This window comes from Rhinopithecus bieti, unplaced genomic scaffold (assembly GCF_001698545.2).
Source record: "Rhinopithecus bieti isolate Rb0 unplaced genomic scaffold, ASM169854v2 scaffold_36840, whole genome shotgun sequence".
NCBI classification, from domain to species: domain Eukaryota; kingdom Metazoa; phylum Chordata; class Mammalia; order Primates; family Cercopithecidae; genus Rhinopithecus; species Rhinopithecus bieti.
The window spans coordinates 674,484-682,752 of record NW_016816502.1 but is presented as its reverse complement, the minus strand read 5'-3'; the positions used below and the strand labels follow the sequence as shown (position 1 = coordinate 682,752).

Here is an 8,269-nt window from a genome sequence, read left to right as displayed (position 1 = left end):
GGTATATATCCTGTTGGTTCTATTTCTCTGGAGAATCCTGATTAATATGGCCACATAGCCTTTAGAAGTTATATCCTAGATCGAGTGCAGTGGCTCTCAGCACTTTGAGAGGCTAAGGCGGGCGGATCGCGAAGACAGAAGATCAAGACCACCCTGGCTAACATGGTGAAACCCCATCTCTACTAAAAATACCACCCGCCCCCCACCAAAAAAAAAGCCAGGCGTGGTGGTGGGTGCCTGTAGTCCCAGCTACTCAGGAGGCTGAGGTACGAGAATTGCTTGAACCTAGGAGGCAGAAATTGCAGTGAGCTGAGATCACGCCACTGGATTCCAGTCTGGGCAACAGAACAAGACTGTGTCTCAAAACAAACAAACAAAGGAACAAACCCCAAAGATACATATTTATCACATATCAGCAGGCGCATTATATCAACATGACTTATTATTGTTGATGCTAACTTTGACCCACTTTCAAGGTCATGCTTGTCACTTTTCTCTTGCTATTTTTCCCTTTTCATATTCTATTCATCAGTAGCAAGGGATAAGGAGTTAAACTTTACCTCTAGAGGAGGGTATATGAAAGACTTTATAGGCTTATGTTAAATGACCACAGTAATTAATAAATATTTAGAAGGAGATACTTTGAGGTTATGCAAATATCTCACTCATCCTAAAAGTTTCACTCACTAATTTCAGCCTTCATCAGTGGATCTTGCTCATAGTAGCTATTATTGTGGTGTTCTAATGGTGATTTCCTATTTCTCTCATTCCTTCTATATTTAGTACTTGCAATGCGTCTGTAAGGAAGATTTGTCCCTTCTTACCCATTTATGTATGTATGTATGTATGTCAGTATGGAGTCATGAATATCATGAAGATTCTGTTTTAGGGCTTTAATCCAATACTACCATTACTTAATTTGTTGCTCAGATTGTTCCAACTTTGGCCATTGGTAGCACTTTCAGTTGGTTCTTGCATGTCTTCAACATACACCATCCTTTTTTGTTCTTTTTTTTTTTTTTTTTTGAGTCAGAGACTTGCTTTGTTGCCCAGGCTGGAATGCAGTGGTGCGATCTAGGCTCACTGCAACCTCCGCCTCCCAGGTTCAAGTGATTCTTCTGCCTCAGCCTCCCAAGTAGCTGGGACTACAGGTGTGTGCCACCACGCCTGGCTAATTTTTTGTATTTTTGGTAGATGGGGGTTTCACCGTGTTGGCCAGGATGGTCTTGATCTCCTGACCTCGTGATCACCCTGCCTCTGCCTCCCAAAGTGCTGGGATTACAGGCGTGAGCCACCGTGCCTGACCTTTTTTTGTTTGTTTTATTGAGCATTTTCTTCTTAATCAGTTTTGTTGAGGTACAATTTATACATCATAAAATTTATTGACGTGTATGGACATGTTCAACTTTCATACTCATCACATCAGGAGGTACATGATATCAATATGAATTTTAGTATATTTGCAGAGTTGTAAAACCAATAGGACAAGCTAATTGTAGAATACTTCCACCATCCCGAAAAGAAGCCTCATTTTCATTTGCAGTCATTTTCTCATTCTCAATCTCAGCCATAGGCATTCATTAATCTAATTTCCATCTCTATAGAGTTTTTTCTGGACACTTCCTTTCTGGCACTATAAGATGCTCCTGGCTCATATTGTATTTACTCTGCTCTAGATCTAGAAACAACCATTTCTTTAAGGAGCACTGGTCCTGTTTGTTGGAAAAAGGTATTCGGATTTGGGAGGCCGAAGCGGGTGGATCACCTGAGGTCAGGAGTTTGAGACCCTGGCCAACATGGTGAAACCCCGTCTCTACTAAAAATACAAACATTAGCCGGGTGCGGTGGCAGGCACCTGTAATCCCAGCTACTCGGGAGGCTGAGGCGGAATTGCTTGAACCTAGGAGGTGGAGGTTGCAGTGAGCCGAGATCGCGCCACTGCACTACAGCCTGGGCGACAGAGTGAGATGCCATCTCAAACAAACAAACAGACAAAAAAAGGTATTTAGAAATAAAGATCTAAGTGCTATGTGTACTTGTTACTACTTGAGTGTCATTGCTTCAGCTTCTGTTAGTGAACAGAGGTAGGAGATATATGTATGTATACTAACCCATGTATCTACAATACCTGTATTTATGCTCATATATCTGTATACATATTCATATAAGTTCATGCTGATAACTGTGACTCTAATCCAGCACCACAGGGGTCATTCTAACCTTTCACTCTTGCTTATTTGTAACTTCTTTCTCATGTCAGTGAGAAACCTGGCTCTCATTATTTACAATATATTTTCTTATTCAATTTGTATTACTTTTATTTTTTGTTATTTAGTTTTTATTTCATGATCATAAACGTAACTCTGTAATACAGCTAGACATGGAAGGGAATAAGAAAAATATGGAACCTAAAGAATAGCAGAGATAGTACAAAGATTATAGGATACTGTGAGCAAATGGGTTGGAGGGGTGCTCTCCTGAGCTACAGAAGCAATTCTCTTGTGGTTAGCATAAAACACTATTCAAATTTATTAGCGTTTTCCACAGTCAGAAATGATCTTCTTGCTGGTCTTGCCATTCCTGGACCCAAAGCACTCCATGGCTTCCACCTTATTTATGCCCTCTTTCACTTTGCCAAAGGCCACATGCTTGCCTTCCAACCACTCAGTCTTAGCAGTGCAAATGAAAAAATGGGAAACATTTGTGTTGAGTACAGTATTTGTCATGGACAAGATGCCAGAACCTGTATACTTCAGGATGACGCGCTCATCATCAAATTTCTCCCCACAGGCGGACTTTCTACCAGTGCCACTATGGCATGTGAAATCACCACCCAGACACATAAATCCTGGAATAAAACTGTGAAAGCAAGAACTCTTAATAACCAAATTCTTTCTCTCCAGTGCTCAGAGTATGAAAATTTTCTGCTGTCTTTGTGTTAATAGCTTTGTCTGCAAATGGATCTAAGGAAATGTGGCCCAGGGGCTCGCCATTGACAGTGATGTCAAAGAGCACGGTAGGGTCGACTATGGCTGACGTCAGGGGCTCTGGGCAGTGACAGTGTTTGCAAAGCACTTATTCAATTTTTATATACATGTGTGTTAGGTTGATTGGTGATCCTCAAAAATATATGCTCATGTCTTAACCACTGGAAGCTGTGAATGTAACCTTATTTAGAAAAGGGGTCTTCACAGACATAATCAAGGATCTCAAGATTTATTTACATTAGATTATCCTGGTGGGCCCTAAGTCCAATGGCAAGTATCCTTATAAGAGACACGCAGAGAAGAGAAACATAGAGGCAAGAGGAGAAGGCCAGGTAAAGACAGGGACTGTAGTGAAGCAGCCACAAGTCAAGGAACACCTGAAGTCACCAGGAGCTGGAAGATACAAAGAAGGATTCTCCCCTAGAGACTTCAGAGATACCACAGCTCTGACAACACCTTGATTTTGGACTTCCGGTTTTCAGAACTACGAAAGATTAAATTTCTCTGGCTTCTTGCCACCAAGTCTGTGGTAATTTGTTACAGCAGCCTTAGAAAACACAACATGTAAAAGAACTTCAGAATTGCTAACTATGCACCTATGAGAAACAAATTTACCAACCAGAGTGTAGCGTTTATATACAGTTTTGTCTGCCTTGCCATATCAAGTCGAAATACTGCATTTCAAAGCTTCTTAGGTCAGCTCTATCAGTAGGTGCTCTTTTGTGGTGGGGGTGGTCTGGCTTCTTTCATTAAGCATGATTTTGAGGTTCACTGTTGTTGGATGTATCAGATGTGTTATTTTTTATTGTTGAATAATATTCCATTATATGAATATACCACAATTTTCTAATCCATACCTCTGCTGATGGACATTTGGTTTTTTTTGCCAGTTTGGAGTTATTACAAATAAAGCTGCTAAAACCATTTTTGTCCAACTCTTTGTGTAAACATGTGATTTAAAGTTCCATGATAAATGCTTAAGAGTACAATAGCTCAGTCATATGGTGAGTTTGTGTTTAAAATTTTAAGAAACTGCCAAGTTGTTTTCCAAAAGGCTGTACCATATTTTACATTCCCATTATGAGTGTATGACAGTTTGTCGTATAAAGAAATAAATTAAAAACTTTTTAATAAGGTCCCATTTATCATTTTTTTCTTTTGTGATTCATGCTTTCTGTGTCCTAATTAAGAATTCTTTGCCTAATTCAAGGTCCCAAAGACTTCTTCATTTTCTTCTAGAAATATTATAATTTTAGCTCTTAAATTTAAGTTAGGATCCCCTTTGAGTTAATTTTTTGCAGAGAGTGATATGTAAGGGTAGAGGTTCATTTTTTTGCACAGATGTCCAGTTGTTCCAGCACTATTTTTTGAAAAAATTATCTTCTCCCACACACACTTAATTACCTTGACATCTATTTGAAAAAGTGATTGACCATACATAGATCTATTTCTGGAGTCTCTCTTCTCGCCTATTGACCTATATGTTTATCCTTGTGCCAATATTACATATACTGTAGACTTGATAGCCAATAGTAAATATCCTCCAATTCTGTTGTTCTTCAAGAAACATTTTCTTGGTTATTCTTGGTCCTTTGCATTTCTGTATGAATTTTATTAACAGTTTGCCAATTTTTTATTTCTCTCTGTCTCTGTCTCTCACTCACTGTCTCTCATACAGACACACACACATGCATACACACCTAACTGCTGGGATTTCAAAATTTCTCATTTTAATTATGACAAAAATACAGAAAATTGTACCAGTTATAGGTATATAGCTTGATGAATTTCCACAGAGTTAACACATCCATATAAATAGCCCGGAGATCAAGAAACAGTACTATAACACTACTCCAGGGCACCTTTCAAATAATCCACCCAAAGGATACACTTTATCTGACATTTTTTAACTGTATGTTTGTGAATTTCATTCATATGTTGAAAATAGTTACCATTATGTTTATTCTCACTGCTGTATAATATTCCATTGCATGAATATAACATTTATTATCCATCCTGTTTTTGATAGGAATTTGGGTGTTTCCCATTTGGAGTTACTACGAATTGTGCTATGAACATTCTTGTAGTCCCTTAGGGAAGACACGGAAGCATTTTTACTTGGATATATATCTAGGAGTGGAACTGTAAAGTCTTAGGTTTGTGTATGTTCAGTTATAGTAGACACTGCAAACATCATCTAAAATTATTGTACTATTTTACGCTCCTAATAGCAATCAGTATATGTGTTGTTCTGATTGGTAACACGTGGTATTTTCTTTTTCATTTTTGCCATTCTAATAGGTAAATAGTGATATTGCACTGTGGTTAAATTTCAATTGTGGTAAAATACACATAATAAAACTTACCATCTTAACCATTTTAAAGTGTGCAGATCAGTAGAATGAATTCTATTCACATTATTGTGCTACTGTTACCATCGTCCACATATAAAACTCTTTTCATCTTCTTAAACTGAAACTCTGTACCCATTAAACAATAATTCACTTCCTCCTCCCTCCAGGCCTGGTACCTCCATTCTATTTACTGTCTCTATGATTTTAACTATTCTAAGTATCCCATATAAGTGGAATCATACAATATTTGTCTTTTAGTGACTGATTCATTTCACTAAGCATAATGTCCTCAAGGTTTATCCGTGTCTTAGCATGTGTCAGAATTTTCTTCTTTTTTAAGGCTAAATAACATTCCATTGTATGTATATACCACCACTTGTTTATCCATCTGTCATGGACACTTGGGTTACTTCTACCTTTTGGCTATCGGAAATAATGCTGCTATGAACATGGGTGTCCATATCTGTTTGAGTTCTTGCTCTCACTTCTTTTGTTTATATACCCAGAAATGAAACTTCTGGATCATATGGCAATTGTAATTTTTTTTGAGGAACCACCTTACTATTTTCCATATTGTATCATTTTACATTCCCACCAAGAGTGCACAAGGATTCCAATTTCTCCACATCCTTACCAATACTTATTATTATTCTTATTATTTATAATAGCTATCCTAATGGGTATAAGACGGTGCAAAAGATAATTTGTTTTTTCCTGGTGACTAATGCAGTTGAACATCTTCTCCTGTGGTTATTGGCCTGTAATCTCTTTTGCAGATTTTCCATTCAAGCCTTTGCCCAGTTTTCTTACAAGTTGTCACCCTTTTTCTATTGTCCTGTAGTTTATTTACATATCTTGAATGAGTACTGAATTAGTCTGTTCTCACATTGCTGTAAAGAACTACCTGAGACTGAGTAATTCATAAAGAAGAGGTTTATTTGACTCACAGTTCCACAGTCTGTACAGGAGGCATGGCTGGGGAGGCCTCAGGAAATTTACAATTATGGCAGAACGTGAAGGAGAAGCAGGCACAGTCTTCACATGGCGGAGCAGGAGAGAGAGAGTGAGCGAAGAGGGAAGTGGTACACACTTTCAAATAACCAGATCTCATGAGAACTCTATCACAAGAAAAGCAAGGCAGGGAGTCCACCCCATGATTCAGTCACCTTCCACAAGGCCCCGCCCCTGACATGTGAGGATTACAAATTCAACGTGAGATTTGGGTGGGGACACAGAGCCAAACCACATCAAGTACTTTGTCTGATGAATGTGTTGCAAATATCTTCTCTCATTCTGTGGGCTGCTTTTTCTAGTGGAAGGGGGAATCAGTGGCTTATGCTGTCTCTATGATTTTGAAAATCAAACTTCAGTTCTACCCGTTCCTTAAGGTCTCACAGTACTTGGGTCTTTTCTATGAAACATTGTTTTATTAGTTTCCTATAACTCCAGCCTCCATTAATTTTCACTGTCTCTGCCCTTCTAGAGTGTTTACCATCTGATTTTGTGATCTAATGGTAATATAATTAGTTCATATCCTTGTTTGCCTCTCACATACTCTACAGCCAGACCACATTGCTTACGTGCTTTGCATGCATTACTTTCCTGCCTGACTTTAAATCAGAGGGCAAGGATTTTTTTTAACAAATATTATCCTTAATACATACCAACAAGTACAGCTGTAGCAAGAGCTACAATACTTGTTATATGTAACAAGAGCTACAATACTTGTTATATGTAATACTTGTTATATGTAACAAGAGCGAGAGCTCAATACTTGCTATATGATTTGAAAAATGTTAATATTACCAGGAATAGCTACTATCCACTAAAAGAACTGATAGTAAATAAATAGTTCCAATTATTTTGTTCAAGAGGTCTTTGAAACAGAGCCACATAAGTCATCAAGTGAGTCTAACCTCTACAACATAAAGGAATCCTATTGAAACTGTTTCACTTTAACCTCACTGGATTCTATTTGGAATTTCAGTTATTAACAGTCCTGCATACCACCTTCATCATCTACTTCATCTTGTTACTCACTTCTAAAAATACTTACGTTTGACCTCAGGTTGGTAAAATTAGCCTACTCTCATGTTTGTTTATGCTTTTGTTCTGCTGCTGGTCTCTTTGGTAAATGTACATCTATTCGTATTATGAGTTTGGGTCAGCCTAAAATGTAAGTGGGATAAGGCGTCAACATGATCTTTGACAGTCTTATTATGTGCATAATTAGCTACCTAATATAAGTTTCTCAATAAGAATGGGGGTGCTGTAGGTGGTGGTGGCGAAGTTTACATTCTTTGAAAATCAAATGATTTAGACATCTGTATATTTGACATTCACTTTTAAAATGCTTGTAAATGGAACACAGCCATTGCTCAATTTACACTTTCCTTTTAGTTCTCTATCAGTATGTTTGTGAACCCAGAAAGAATTTTTCCCCGAAGTGATATCTGAGTTTCACTGGATAAAACAAAAGATTTAAAAGCCTCATTTAATACTTTTTTGGGGAGACAGCTACTTAATTAAATTTTATTATTTGTCCTCTGGGACTGAGATGAAGAAAATTAGACATGTAATCCCTTTCGGGGTGTTTTGATGGATTGCCTGCATTTCTCTCACATATCAGATAACAAGACGGCCAGTGTTTTTATAGGCTTTGTGCCTTTACCCTTGGAATTCTACAAAATACATCTCTCAAGTTCATGTGTAACTTGGAATGAAATGCTCCACATGTGCTTCCAGAATTCTCTTTTCTGCATCAAATCAGAAAAAATGAGTCATGACTCATAAGGAATTTTCTATCAGCTGGAGGTACCAGGCCTGGAGGGAGGAGGAAGTGAATTTAGGGAGGTACACGAAATCCTTGAAGCCTCTAGGGCACTATTTAATATATTATTGCAAAAAAAAAAATTCAGTAGAGCAATT

The 8,269-nt window shown here is 37.8% G+C and overlaps 1 pseudogene; it reads right to left on the bottom strand.

The window, feature by feature from the left end:
• Nucleotides 1-2,531: 2,531 nt before the first annotated feature.
• LOC108517121 (peptidyl-prolyl cis-trans isomerase A pseudogene) lies at nucleotides 2,532-7,483 on the bottom strand (annotated as a pseudogene).
• Nucleotides 7,484-8,269: the final 786 nt, after the last annotated feature.